The sequence below is a fragment of the Heterodontus francisci genome, chromosome 13, assembly GCF_036365525.1.
Source record: "Heterodontus francisci isolate sHetFra1 chromosome 13, sHetFra1.hap1, whole genome shotgun sequence".
NCBI lineage: Eukaryota > Metazoa > Chordata > Chondrichthyes > Heterodontiformes > Heterodontidae > Heterodontus > Heterodontus francisci.
The window spans coordinates 931,107-946,640 of record NC_090383.1 but is presented as its reverse complement, the minus strand read 5'-3'; the positions used below and the strand labels follow the sequence as shown (position 1 = coordinate 946,640).

Below are 15,534 nucleotides of genomic sequence, written 5' to 3'. Positions count from 1 at the left end.
CAAAGTATTCGTTAAGAACCATACCAATATCTTCCGCTCCTTCATATAAAAGGTTTCCTTTTTGGACTTTTATGGGCCCTACTCTCTCCTTAGTTATCCTCTTACTCTTAATGTATTGATAAAATAGCTTTGGGTTCATCTTGATTTTGCTTGCCAATATTCTTTCATGCCCTCTGTTTGCTTTCCTAATTTCCTTTTTGACTTCTATGCTGCTGACATTTGGACAGCTTATAGATGCCATATCAAGAACAACATCATCGATGCTGTCTTAGAAGGGTCTTGCAAATCAAGTGGGAAGACAAAAGAACAAACATGAACGTCCTCCAAAACCCAGATATGCTAAGTATAGAGGCCATGATAATCTCACATCAGCTGAGATAGGCGGGACATGTCATCAGAACACCCAGCTCAAGACTGCCTAAACAGGTTCTTTGCCCAGAGATATGCCCATTCACACAGGGGCCAAAGGAAATGTTTCAACGCCTCCAAGAATGTCTGTTCTATTAACATCAACACATGAGAAGCAGATGCCCAAGGCTGACTAAAATGACAATCCATCATCAAAAATGGGGTCAAGACCTTCCAATCAACATGAGCAGCCACTTAGCGAGAACAGAGCAAGAGACAGAAAGAGAGGGCAGATGCTCGAGCCAACAATCTGTCACCACCTCTACTGTCTGACAACCAATGTCCTCACTGTGGGAGAGACTGCAAGGCTAAGATAGGGCTTATAAGCCATCTGCAAACCCACAGCCAACACTGACATCTCACTTCCACGCAGCCATCTGCAAGGAAGAATCATCCTCGACACAAGGGATTGCTGATGATGATGATAATTATTCAATGATTCTGTGACATCTCTTTCACACTTACATGGGTTTGTGCACCATTGTTACATACATTGTTGCCATTGATTGTTTTACCATGGCTGTGTTGCTGTCAATACTTGTTGGGGCAAAGCTTTTACCTTCACACAACCTGTACAGAAAATTTTAAAAATTACCGTATTCAAAATGGATCAAAAATTAAAATCTACTGCCAGTTCTGTGTGACTCACCACTAAATCTGCTACTTTGATCCTTGTTTACAACTACAGGAAAGCTAGGGGAGGAAACATCGGGCTTCTATTGTGAAGAACAAAAGGATTGGTGGCAAAAAAATAGTTCCAGGCTTGGAAGCCACAACAGATTTTTGTGAAAATAAAACATATTTCTGCAGTTTCCTGGCCATTTAAGTGCTCTAAAATTAAAGGGTCATTGTTTTCATGAAAACGTGCTTGGCAAAGTTTTCTTATTGTTTAGGAAGGGAAGATAGCCAAAAAGTCAGAGGAGTACAATATTCATGATAATGTCATATGTGTTTATTTAATTACATATGTTTGAAGAGAAGTAAAAACAGATGTTGCCAAACTCTGAAGACAATGCCCCTTCAAGAGGCTCAATTCTTGTGAAAATTGGTAAACTTGGGATTGTGGTTGATGACTTTATCTCAACTTGATAATGGTGTCAATAGAAAGTTTAAGAGCCCTCCTACTTTGCACAATATTGTATGTCAGCATCAATAGTCAGGATCTGTATGTTATTTGATAATGGTGGTGGTGGGGTTGAGGGATGGGGATTCATAACTAGATTTATTTTCCTCCAAAAATATACTTTATTCTTAAAATTTGTAAAAATACATTACATAGTTCAAATTTGCCATTACATAAAAGTGCAATAGCGATCAGTTTCTTTCAATACAGTACATGAGGTGCCTCACTACACTTGCCATTACAGGTTATATTTACAGTGTACATTTACATTACACGTCAAACAACGGGTGATTATAGCCCGAGGGGTTTATACACGTGTTCCAGCCCCTCGGTATACTATGGCAGGAGGGCCTTAGACAGTGGTCCTTCCCCATTGAAGCTTTGCAGCGGTGGCCCCAAGCTTTAGTGAGTCTCTCAGCACATAGTCTTGGACCTTGGAATGTGCCAGTCTGCAACACTTGGTCACCGACAGCTGAAGTGCAGCAAGTTTCGGGCAGACCAATAGTGAGAGTTCAGGGCCAACATGTTCCTGTAAAGGTGAAGGGTAGGACCAAAAAGTCCAGGGAACCCTGAATGTCAAGGGATATAAAGGATTGGATAAGGAAAAAAAAGGAAGCTTATGGCAGATTCAGAGGGCTGAAAACAGCGGAGGCACAAGAGGAGTATAGAAAGTATGGAGGGTACTTAAAAAAATAATTAGGAGAGTGAACTGGGGGCATGAAAAAACAGTCGTGGGCAAGATAAAGGAAAATCCCAAGGTGTTTTATAAGTATTTTAAGGGCAGGAGGATAACCAGGGAAAGAGTAGGGCCCAATAGGGACCATAGTGGCAATCTGTGTGTGGAGCCAGAGGACATAGGTGAGATTTTAAATGATTACTTTTCATCTATGTTCACTATGGAGAAGGATCGGGGAGGGGATTGTGATATACTTGAACAAATTAGCATTGAAAGGGAGGAGGTATTAGCTGTTTTAGCGGGCTTAAAAGTGGATAAATCCCCAGGCCCAGATGAGTATCCCAGGCTGTTATGTGAGGCAAGGGAGGAGATAGCAGGGGCCAACACAAATTTTCAAATCCTCTCTGGCCACAGGAGAGGTACCAGAGGACTGGAGGACAGCGAATGTGGTACCATTATTCAAGAGGGGTAGCAGGGATAAACCAGGTAATTACAGGCCAGTGATTCTAACATCAGTGGTTGGGAAACTATTGGAAAAAATTCTGAGGGACAGGATTAATCTCCACTTGGAGAGGCAGTGATTAATCAGGGATAGTCAGCAGGGCTTTGTCAGGAGATCATGTCGAACAAACTTGATTGAATTTTTCAAGAAGGTGACTAGATGTGTGGATGAGGGTAAAGCAGTTGATGTCGTCTACATGGACTTCATTAAGGTTTTTGATAAGGTCCCACCTGGGAGATTAGTTAAGAAGGTAAGAGCCCATGGGATCCAGGGCAATTTGGCAAATTGGATCCAAAATTGGCTTAGTGTCAAGAGGCAGAGGGTGATGGTTGAGGGTTGTTTTTGTGATTGGAAGCCTGCGACCAGTGGTGTGCCGCAGGGATCAGTGCTGGGACCCTTTCTGTTTGTAGTGTACATTAATGATTTAGATGTGAATATAGGAGATATGAAAAGTAAGTTGGGCCCTTTAAGGGGTTAAAGTTAGGGTTAGGGTGAGAGAGTGGGAGGGGGACAGAGAGAGAGGGGGGAGAAAGAGAGAGAGGGGGAGAGAGAGAGAGAGAGAAAGGGAGAGAGAGGGAGGGGGGAGAGAGAGAGAGAGAGGGAGGAGGGAGAGAGAGGGGAGGGGGGAGGGAGAGAGAGGGGAAGAGAGAGAGAGAGGGGGAGAGAGAGAGAGGGAGAGGAAGAGAAAGAGGGGGGAGAGAGAGGGGGAGAGCGAGAGAGGGAGAGGGGGGAGAGGGAGAGGGAAGAGGGGGAGAGAGAGAGGGAGGGGGGGAGAGAGAGACGGAGAGGGGGAGAGAGAGAGAGGGGGAGAGAGAGAGGGGGAGAGAGGGGGGAGGGGGAGAAAAAGGTAAGGTGCAGGATTTGTGGAAAATATTTTTCACGCAGAGGGTAGTTGGAAACTGGAACAGACTGCCTGAAGAGGTGGTAGAGGCAGGAACCCTCACAATATTTAAGAAGCATTTAGATAAGCACTTGAAATGCCATAGCATACAAGGCTACGGGCCAAGTGCTGGAAAATGGGATTAGAATAGTTCGGTGCTTGATGGCCAGCACGGACATGAAGGACCTGTTTCTGTGCTGTATACCTCTGTGACTCTATGTCTTTCACCGAAATGATGGTCCGCCAGCAGCAGCTGATATTTATCTCAGTGTGTGTCCCTGGGAACAGCCTGTAGGAACATAGGAACATAGGTACATCGGAGTGGGAGTAGGCCATTCAGTCCATCGTGCCTGCTCCGCCATTCAATACGATCATGGCTGATCATCCACTTCAATGCCTTTTTCCCACACTATCCCCATATCCCTTTATATCATTACAATTTAGAAATCTGTCAATCTCTACTTTAAACATACTCATTGACTGTGCTTCCACAGCCTTCTGGGGTAGAGAATTCCAAAGATTCACAACCCAGTTGAGTAAAGAAATTTCTCCTCATCTCAGTCCTAAGTGGCTTCCCCCTTATTTTGAAATTGTGTCCCCTGGTTCTAGACTCCCCAACCAGGGGAAACATCTTAACTGCATCTACCCTGTCTATCCCTTTAAGTATTTTGTAGGTTTCTATGAGATCACCTCTCATTCTTCGAAACTCTGGAGAATACAGGCCCAGTTTCCCCAATCTCTCTTCACAGGACAGTCCTGCCATCCTGGGAACAGGTCTGATGAACCTTCATTGCACTCCCTCTATGGCAATAATATCCTTCCTAAGGTAAGGGGACTAAAACTGAACACAGTACTCCAGGTGTGGTCTAATCAAGGTTCTATACAATTGAAGCAAGACTTCACTACTCCTGTACTCAAATGATCTTGCGATAAAGACCAACATACCTTCTTAATTGCTTGCTGCACCTGCATGTTAGCTTTCAGTGACTTTGAAGTGATTTATAACTTTAACCCCTTAAAGAGACTAAACCTATCAGGTGTACATCCCTATGAATCTCCTTTAATCAAGTTCAAACCAGACAAATTCTCATAGACACTTACTTGGGGCCAAAGAATGTACTAGCTTTCCTTCAAAGAAAGAAAACCAATAGAGCATATTACCATCTTTCGGATAGCTATTTTAATAATTATGGCTAAGTTGTAAATATCCCAGATATTATAAGGGTCTGGGAACTCTCTTCAATACATATCTCTCCACTTAAAGAGACACAGAGAGGGGGTTCTTTGTAGTTTGTAGCAGAATGCTACATGCGACAATGTATTAACTTTTATAGATTTATTAAAGAATTTAACATGCAATACACTTCTAAGTGGATAAGTATATCATAATATCATATATTACTAAAAGATGTAACACAAATTCTTATTTCTAACATAGAATCCAAAAGTTTAACCTTGCCAATGTTAGAGCAAAATATCTTAGAATATCCAAAATATCTATCAAAATTTAAAGTAAACTTTTTACCTTAAATTCCCCATAGTTGAGAAGCATTGCTTGAGGATTCAATGCTTCTAAACTTTGCTTCAAAAACCTCTCATGTTTATACTGTTTCTAAAGTGCCATCTGATTTTTAGCATTTAGATGTGACCTTCCTGTCTTCCTTTTAAACTCCATTCTTTAATTACCATTTTCCACTTAATGTTTTACTGAACTTCCTTTGCTTTTGAAGTTGCGAGCATTTATCTGGTCAAAGTGTTTATAATTGTGTTTACTTAACCTCTTGTTCCTGTTAGTCCATTCAATTTATTGTTTCATTATCTATAATTGCCCTTTCCATGGCACCCCAAAGCAACCTCCGGAGCCGACCTCTCTGCACAAACCAATTAAGTTTATTGCTACCTCTTACTGACAGGATATTTCAATGTGTGTGTTTATCTTCCAAGCCCCTGACAACAGAGACACAAATGATTTCCCAATTTGTTTCTGGTTCATAACAGGGACCTTGAAATTTTCCAACTTCTTAAAGGGGAATGTCAGTGAGTTCGAAAAACTGACGATCCATTCAACCCCTGACTCTAAAAGGCATAATGTAACTATTTCCAAATTCTACTGAATTAAGTCTATTATATCTGTATTCCATCACAACCAATTGACGAGGACATCCAGATCCCTTTGTACATCTACACTTTCTAATCTCTTATCATTTAAGAAATACTCTGCACATCTATTCCTCCTACCAAAATGTATAACTTCACATTTTTCCACATTATATTCCATCTGCCACATTCTTGCCCACTCACTAAGTCTGTCCAAATCCCCTTGAAGCCGATTCTGCATCTTCTTCACAACATACATTTCCACATAGTTTTGTGTCATCTGCGAACTTGGAAATATTACATTTGGTCCCCACATCCAAATCATATATATATATTGTGAATAGCTGGGGCCCAAGTACCGATCCTTGCAGTACCCCACTAGTCACAGCCTGCCAACCTGCGAATGTCCTGTTTATTCCTACTCTCTGCTTTCTGCCTGTTAACCAATCCTTAATCCATGCTAGTATATAACCTCCTATCCCATGTGCTTTAATTTTGCTAACCAACCTCCTGTAGGGGACTTTATCAAAAGCCTTCTGAAAATCCAAGTATGCTACGTCCACTGACTCCCCTTTATCAATTCTGTCAGTAACATCCTAAAAAAACTCCAACAGGTTTGTCAAACATGATTTCCCATTCATAAATCCATGTTGACTTTGCCCAATCAGATCATTATTATCCAAGTGTCCATTTATCACATCCTTTAGAATAGATTCTAACATTTTCCCTACTACTGATGTAAGGCTAACAGATCTGTAGTTCCCTGTTTTCTCTCTCCCTCCCTTCTTGAACGGGGTGACATTTGCTACATTCCAATCTGCAGGAACCATTCCAGAATCTATAGAATTTTGGAAGATGATCACCAATGCATCCCTATCTCCATAGCTACCTCTTTCAACACTCTGGGATGTAGGATACCAGGTCCTGGGGACTTATCAACCTTCAGCCCCATTACTTTCTCCAATACAACCTTCTTACTAATTTCCTTCAATTCCTCATTCTCCCTCATGCCTTGGATCTCTGATTCTGGGAGATTTCTTGTATCTTCCTCAGTGAAGAGACGCACAAAGGAATCATTTAGCGTAATAAAAGCAAAATACTGCAGATGCTGGAAATCTGAAAGAAAAACAGAAACTGCTGGAAATGCTCAGCAGGTCAGGCAGTATCCATGGAGAGAGAAGCAGAGTTAACATTTCAGGTCTGTGACCTTTCATCAGCTGATTTCAAGCAATCAATCCTCCTATTCCTATGCTCACTAGCACATGGCACCGGGAGTAATCCTGAAATTACTGCTCTTGAGGTCCTGCTTTTTAATTTCCTTCCTAACTCCCTAAAATCTGCTTTCAGGACCTCATGCTTCTTCCTACCCATATCATTGGTACCATTGAGCACAGAGCAGATTACGGAGCTGCTCGGGATGAACCTTGACAAAAACCATTGCATCTCTTTCCAGACCTGCTTTGCAAAGGCACATTCCAGAAGGAAGTGGGCAACAGTTTCTTCCCCACTGGAGCTTCCTCGAGGGCAGGGTGTGGAGGTGGTGAGTCTCCAGGCGTTCAGGAAGGATCTGACGGGGATTCACAACTGAGATTGATCCGGTTGCCACCTCAAGCACAAGCAGGAATATTCAGCTCATTGCACCTTCTGTTCCATTTTTGTTATCTATGCCAGTTCTTCTTTTTAATCCCACTTCCCCTCACTTTCTCTATATCCTTTCATACCCTTACTTCCAAAATAAGTATTCATCCCTCTTTTAAACACCTCAGTTGACTTTGCAGCCATGTCCTCAGAAGCAGTGTGTTCCACATTCTCACAACTCATTACATGAAGAAGTTTTACACTAGAGTCTGGATTTATCTTGAGTTCTAAGACTGCATCCACATTTTAACAGCAGAGTTATTGGATGATTACCAGCAGGATTCTCCATGGTATTTGGCCTTCCGTAGCCCAGGGGCATGGAAGGAAACTTGGAAAAATAGACCAAGGATCCAACCTACAACTTTTCCAGTTTGTGAAGCTTGGTACCATATTGCACTCTTACCAACTGAGTAAACAGGGGAAGTTGCACAACTGCTTGTTACCAGGGAACACTCTGAGTTTGGTGCACCAAGATCACAATGTCAGTGGAAGAATTTTTTTTTCTTAATGCAAGTATTCTTCAGTAAGAAATTCCATCTACCGTTGTTACGGACAGATGGGAAGTGTTGTGGGTGACTTCGACTTTTCACCTCTCAACTGACCACAGATAGTGTTTTAAAAATAGTGTTTTAGTCCATGAGTGTTTTAAAGGTCAAATAATTAGACAAATGACAGGTTTACTCATAGGTTAGAAAAAGAAAGATAAATATTTATTTTTACATAATAACCGAAAAATATTTGTGACTTCACCCACTCACACATTCACACATGAACATACACACACAAGAAAAGATAGCGAGTCGAGGGTACCATGCAATTAGAGTCCAATTGTTGTAAAACAATTTGTTGTTTAAAAAAACCTTGAGAAGCTTTTTGGGAGGAAATATTTCAGTGGTGCAGGCCTGAATATTCTTTGCCTTGAAAAAGATGAAGCATTGCAGGCTCCTTGAGGTTAAGCCTCAAATTGAAGTCCATGGTGGAAATTCTGGTTACTTTTTGCAGATGGGGAGTTCCAAAGTCACCATGCAATTTCTCTGCTGCAGTAGTTAAAAGATGTTATCAGCAGGTCTCCTGCTTAGCTGTAACAGTCTCACAGCTGTTCTGTCTGGAAAAGACCTTCTCTGGCTGTTCTCCCTCCCTCTGTCTCCAGAGAGATATCTTTTAAGGTAGAAACTTGTCAGGTTGGGGTGTCAGTCTGGTGACTAAGGGCTGTCTCCCCTTGAGTGGTTCATATGATTGTTACATGATGGCATCTGAATGTGGTTCATTTTGATAAATAAATGTTATTTCACACCTATTATTTTGGCCTTGGCTTCGGAGTCAGTCTGTCTGCAAAAGTCTTTGTTAGCTCCATTCTTGCAGATAGGAGTTGTTAGCATGGAATGAGCTGCTTTTCCATTTCAATGTGTTTTCCCCAAAGCTAATTCAGATGTGGATAGTAGATATTGTCTTCAACAGACAAACATGTTTATTGACAGTATAGGAGGGGTCACTTGACCTCTACTCCATTTCGTCTGTGGCACAAATGTGTCCATTTTTTGGAGTTCAGTTCAACAGTTGATTTTTATTTCATAATTCCTCCAGTTCATTTCATATTTCATCACTGTTCCCTTCATGAGCGTGACATCATAAACACTAATGCTTTCAAACTATTGAAGGTAATAATCAGTAAACATTGAATCTCTGAAAGCGGTGCTCCAATTATATTTAACTCGGTACATTATTTCATCATTTAGGCGTCAACTCTGGCTTAGTGGTTGGATTCTTGCATCTAAGTCAGGAAGTCATGGGTTTAAACCCCACTCTCTAGATCTATAACCAAGTTAGTGAACTGATAATCACACCTGTCAACCTCTCACATCAACAGTGAGCTCATGAACTATCACCTCTGCCTGCCCCACCTCACTTTGGGACGGTAAAAAAAAGAAAGACTTGCATTTATATAGCGTCTTTCATGACGACCGGATGTCCCAAAACACTTGACAGCCAATGAAGTACTTTTGAAGTGTTCTCACTGTTGTAAAGAAATGCAGCAGCCGACTTCCACACAGGAAACTCCCACAAACAGTAATGTGATAATGACCAGATAATAGTATCATAGAAATTTACAGCATGGAAGGAGGCCATTCTGCCCATCATGTCTGAGTCAGCCAACAAGGAGCCATCCAGCCTTTTCCCACTTTCCAGCTCTTGGTCTGTAGGTTACAACACTTCAAGTGCATATCCAAGTACTTTTTTAAATGTTATGAGGATTTCTGCCTCTACCACCCTTTCAGGCAGTGAGTTCCAAATCTCCTCTGTGTGAAAAAAATTTCACTTGAATCCCCGATCAACCTCCTACCTCTTACCCTGAATCTACGCCCCATGGTTAAGGTCCCCTCAACAAATGGTAATAGGGCCTTCTGATACACGCTATCTAGACCCCTCATAATTTTATACACTTCAATTAGGTCTCTCCAAAGCCGCCTTTGTTCCAAAGAAAACAATCCTAGCCGAAGCAATCTTTCCTCATAACTACAATTCGCCAGTCCAGGCAACAATTTCGCAAATCTTCCCTGTAGCATCTCTAGTGCAATCACATCTTTCAAAGAACAAAGAACAAAGAACAGTACAGCACAGGAACAGGCCATTCGGCCCTCGAAGCCTACGCCGATCTTGATGCCTGCCTAAACTAAAACCTTCTGCACTTCTGGGGACCGTATCCCTCTATTCCCATCCTATTCATGTATTTGTCAAGATGCCTCTTAAACGTCGCTTTTGTACCTGCTTCCACCACCTCCCTCGGCAGCAAGTTCCAGGCACTCATCACCCTCTGTGTAAAGAACTTGTCTCGCACATCCCCTCTAAACTTTGCCCCTCTCACCTTAAACCTATGTCCCCTAGTAACTGACTCTTCCACCCTGGGAAAATGCTTCTGACTATCCACTCTGTCCATGCCGCTCATAACTTTGTAAACCTCTATCATGTCGCCCCTCCACCTCCGTCGTTCCAGTGAAAACAATCCACTAGTATGGTGACCAGACCTGCAAGCAGTACTCCAATTGTGGCCTAACTAGCGCTTTATACAGTTCCAGCATAATCTCCCTGCTCTTAAAGTCCATGCCTCAGCTAATAAAGGCAAGTATCCTATATGCCTTCATGACCACCTTATCTACCAGTTCAGACACCTTCAGGGATCTGTGGACATACAGTCCAAGGTCCCTCTGTTCCTCTCAACCTCTTAGTTTCCTACCATTTATTGTGTATTCCATTGCCTTGTTAGCCTTCCCCAAATGCATTATCTCACATTTCTCCAGATTGAACTCCATTTGCCACCTGATATTGATACCTTCCTGCAGTCTACAGCTTTCTTCTTCATTACCAACCGCACAGCCAATTTTTGTATCATCTGCAAACTTCATACCCCTTACATTCAAGTACAAATCATTGACATAAGAAGATAAAAACACAAGAAATGGGAGCAGGAAAGAACATTTGGCCTCTCGAGCCTGCTCCGACATTCAAAATGATCATGGCTGATCCTTGGCCTCAACTCCACTTTCCCACCCACTCCCCATATCACTTGATTCCCTGAGAGATATATACCACAAAAAGCAAGGGACCTAGTACAGAGCCCTGCGGAACCCCACTGGAAACACTTCCAGTCACAAAAACACCCATCAACCATTACCCTTCGCTTCCTGCCTTTGAGCCAATTTTGGATCCAAGTTGCCACTTTGCTTTGGATCATGAGCTTTTACTTTTGTGACCAGTCTACCATGTGGGACCTTATCAAAAGCTTTGTTAAAATCCATATAGACTACATCAAATGTACAACTCTCATTGACCCTTCTTGTCATCTCCTCAAAAAAATTCAATCATGTTAGTCAGACTCAAATCCATGCTGACTGTCTTTGATTAATCTGTGTCGTTCTAAATGAAGATTTATCCTGTCCCTCAGAATTTTTCCAATAATTTTCCCACCACCGAGGTTAGGCTGACTGGCCTATAATTATTCAGTTTATCCCTTTCTTCCTTTTTAAACAATGGCACAATGTTAGCTGTCCTCCAGTCCTCTAGCAGCCAGGGACAATTGGAAAATAATGGTCAGAGCCTCCATTATTTTGTCTTGTGCTTCCTTTGCAGCCTAGGACGCATTTCGTCTGGGTGTGGGGATTTATCCATTTTCAAAGATGTTAAATCCTAATAGACCCTACTCTTACTTTAGTTATGCTCTTGCACTGTCTGTATTTAAAAAAAAACTTTGGGTTGTCCTTGATTTTACTTGCCAATTTTTATGCTCTTTCTTTGCTTTTCTAATTTCCTTTTAAATTTTGCCCTACATTTTTGTGTTCCTCCAGGTTTTCTGCAGCCTTGAGCCCTCAGTATCTGTAGTCTGTTTTTATGATGTTGATTGCCAAGACACCAGGGATAACTCCCCTGCTGTTCTACAAAATAGTGCAATGGGATCTTTTATGTCCACCTGAGAGGGCACAAGGGTCCTTGGTTTAAGGTCTCATCCAAAAGACAGCACCTCTAACACTGCCACACTTCCTCAGTACTGCACTGGAGTGTCAGACTCGATTTTTGTGTTCCAGTGTCGGAGTGAGACTTAAACTGACAACTTTCATCTCAGAGTTAAATGTGCCAACAACCAAGCCACGACTAATACCTAACAACAAACACATGGAGGGTCTGTGTGAACTTTGCCAGTAACATGTAGCTTTCTAACAAAGGAAGAATTTACACTTCTATAAAGCCTTCCATATTCTCAGCTTGTCCAAAATTGCTTATCACGGGCAATGAAGTACTTTCAAAATCTAGTTACTGTTATGTAGGGAACCATGGCAACCTGTTTGCACACAGTGAAGTCCCACCAATAGGAAATGAGATAAATGACTGGACAATCTGTTTTCAGTAAGGATGGAATTTGACCAGGACACCACAGACTGGGCATTGTTGTGGGAGCTAACATATTTTGATATTTGAGGGGATGAAATGACTCAGGATGAAAACTTTAAATAAGTGTGGTTACCAAATAGAGTAAGGGGAGGCTGTGGAGTGACCTCAGGAATCCTGTTTACCACTATATTGCAGGTTGATCCCTGGATTCCTGTCTAACCCCTGGAATGCAGGTGACCCCTGGGTTGCAGGTTCACCCCTCGATTACAGGATGACCCTGGATTGCAGGTGAACCATGAGATGTGGGTTGACTTTGGATTGCAGATTGACCCCTGGGTTGTCGGGTGACCCTGTATTGCGGATTGACCCCTGGGTTAACCCTGGGTTGCGGATTGACCCCTGGGTGAACCCTGGATTGCAGGTTGACCCTCGGTTGTGGGTTGACCCTGGCTTGCGGATTGACCCTGGATTGCAGGTAGACCCTGGGTTGCGTGTTGACCCTGGGTTGCGGATTGACTCCTGGGTTAACCCTGGGTTGCGAATTGACCCCTGGGTTGACCCTGGATTGCAGGTTGACCCTGGGTTCAGGTGACCCTGGGATGCGGATTGACCCCTGGGTTGACCCTGAGTTGTGGGTTGACCCCTGGGTTGGGTTGATCCCTGGGTTGACCCCTGGTGACGCTATGCTGCCGTCTTGATTGACAGGGCGCCGTCACGTGAGCAGGGCCGCCATGTTGGAGCCGCGGCGGTCGGGAGTTTGCGGAACGGAAACCGCAAATTGGAGCCCGCAGCCCGGGGGCGGAACCGCAACTCAGCCCGGCCCAGCCTGAAGAAAAACTAACGATAGAGTGCAGCGAAGCGGCGGTTAAGTGAGCCGCTCATTGCTGGTCCGAGGAATCCCGACTGGGAGCCGGGTTGAGGTGAGCACGGGAACCGCGGCTTCCGCAACCGCTTCAGGGCGCTCGAGTTAGGGATCTGTCAGTCACGGAGCGCCGGGCTTAAACCGGAGGTCGCTGGCGGCCCGGGCTGTTCTTGGGTGGGTGGCCGTGGTGGGTGGGTGGTTGGCCGCCCGGGCTGTTCTCGGGTGGGTGGTTGGCCGCCCGGGCTGTTCTCGGGTGGGTGGGTGGCCGGGCTGTTTTCGGGTGGGTGGCCGCCCGGGCTGTTTTCGGGTGGGTGGTTGCCCGGGCTGCCCTTGGGTGGGTGTCGGGTGATGCCCTTGGTGAGTGGGTTACCAGGTTACTCCCCCCACCCCCCCCCACCCCCCCAAATCTCCAGGTGGTGGTTGGTTTCTTTTGGTTAGCTTTGTGTGAGTGGCTGAGTGACCCCATCATTGCACTATTTTTTCTGATGTGGATGGGTCAGGCCATTGATACTGAGCTTTCATTCATTTGTCATGAGTTGGGGTAAATGAAAAGAATCCAGTAATGCTGGAAATCTGAAATAAAAGCAGAAGATGCAGGAAATGATGGGCAGGTTTATGTTGGAAAACAGGAAAGTCTTCCATATTTCAGATGCAAGTTACACGCCATGAACCGAAAGATGGACACTCGAATTGTCTTCCTTAATGGACCATTGCATTTTCAGCATTTTCTGCCTTGATTAGCCGATGCAGTATGGTTGGCAGTTGTGAGATTGACTGTCTAAACTGTTCTTTGACTTGTAAAACAGTCATCAGATTTGACTAATAACCTGAGTGGGTTGTTTCCTTGCTGGTGTACAGATCCTGTGTTGGTTCTGCTCTGGTTCCTCACATGAATGGTAGTTCTTGTGAGCCGGGCATTTGACCCCAGAGGATGTCACAGTGGGGATCAACCTTGTACTCACTTCATGTTTATGTGTTCACTTCTAGCTGGATTACTGTGTAGTGAGCAGGAGATGGTTGATTTTTCTCCCCATTGCAAGTGCTCCGACATCCAGACTGAGATCAGCACATTTCTTTGTGGAATTCGGGACCTTCATGATCTGTATAGCTCAAAGTTGTGCGACTGTGTCACAATGATCTGCAGTCTGATTGGAATGGCGAGAAAGGCTGGTTAGATGATGCAACATGGAGTGTGGCAAGCAAAGGATATTGCAAGCTTGCTAAAACTTTGTTACTCTTAAACCATTTAGGCGTGGGATGAGAGTAAAATTAAGATGTTGACAAGGGATCAAACCAAAAGGGGACAATACTGCCAAACCCAGGATTCCAAATTTCTGAGTTGTATTGATTTCGTGGCAGTGAGTGACTTTCACCTTTATTCTGGTGTGTGTGACCTCTCTCCTTGCTCCATCAGTGGCTGAGCTTACAGACGTCTGTCTCCTACTCACTGAAGCTCCCCCTACATCTCCCCCTCCCCCCCCCCCCCCCCCATCACCCTTACTTTAACCTCTGTGCCTGGTTCCTTCTCTCTCCACCTTTGACCGTCTTCTTAAAACCTACCGTTTGACTATACTTTTGGTCACAGATCCCTGACTTGCTCTTAGTGTTTAGTTTTGTTGATCTGTGAAGTGTCTTGGGTTGTTTCTCATTTTTAAAACTGTTATATAAATGCAAGTTTGTTGTGGTAAATACAAGCCCATTCAAGGCACTATTGGTTTCCTTTGTGAGTTAATTTCTAGAGATCGACTTTTGCCAAGACAACAAAGCAATTTATGTGTTTGAAAGCAGATTACTTGGTTATTTCTGTTTCTAAAAACAGTGAGAAATTGTGGTGTTCCTGGAAGTCATATTGAAGAATGTCACTGTTATTCCTTAGATTGCTTTCTTTCGCTGCCAGCGTGTGTTCTTCAAAAATTATCACTAGCCACATTTCGAACAAAATCATATTGCACTTTTGACGACTTTATTGAGTGTGGAACTGAGATATTATCTTGTTAGCTATTTGGTGCTCAAATCATCAAGTCAAACAGATTCACCTGTAGTGTGAGAGTCCTTTACTTGCTGTCTGTTCTTAATTTATACAACAGTAATTATGGTTAGAGTTGGTGGCCTGGATTGGCTTTTTAGTTGTTTGTACAGTGTCCACTTTGCTTTTTCTAGTTGTTAAAAATAAAATTTTCAGTAAAAATAAAATATAAGTTTATGTTAGTGAAAATCATGTGAAATTTATGGTAACAGTATAATGATATTTCTAGCTTAGTGATATCAACAACTATGCTAGGCTGCTTTGTTCATTGTGGCATGCAACATTGCAACATTTTCCAGTTATTTTTGCTCCTCTGAAGTCTTTTTTGTGACATTTTATTATGTTAAAAGCATTACAGCCTACTCCAGATAATTCAAAATTGTTTTTGTGACTAAAAAAAGTTGTCTAATAATTTTAATTGTGCAAAGTAAATAACACTGT

At 43.1% G+C, this 15,534-nt stretch overlaps 1 protein-coding gene across 2 annotated transcripts in view; it reads left to right on the top strand.

The window, feature by feature from the left end:
• The window catches only part of LOC137376165 (utrophin-like), a 904,611-nt gene that overhangs the window by 26,160 nt on the left and 862,917 nt on the right, over nt 1-15,534 (top strand). The window contains exon 1 of one of the 2 annotated variants that reach the window (XM_068044197.1): nt 12,913-13,125. The exons of the other annotated variant lie outside the window; for it this stretch is intronic. The gene's annotated coding sequence lies outside the window, so the exon portion shown is untranslated. Of the gene's footprint in view, nt 1-12,912; nt 13,126-15,534 lie in introns of those variants that run through there. 2 annotated transcript variants of the gene reach the window in all.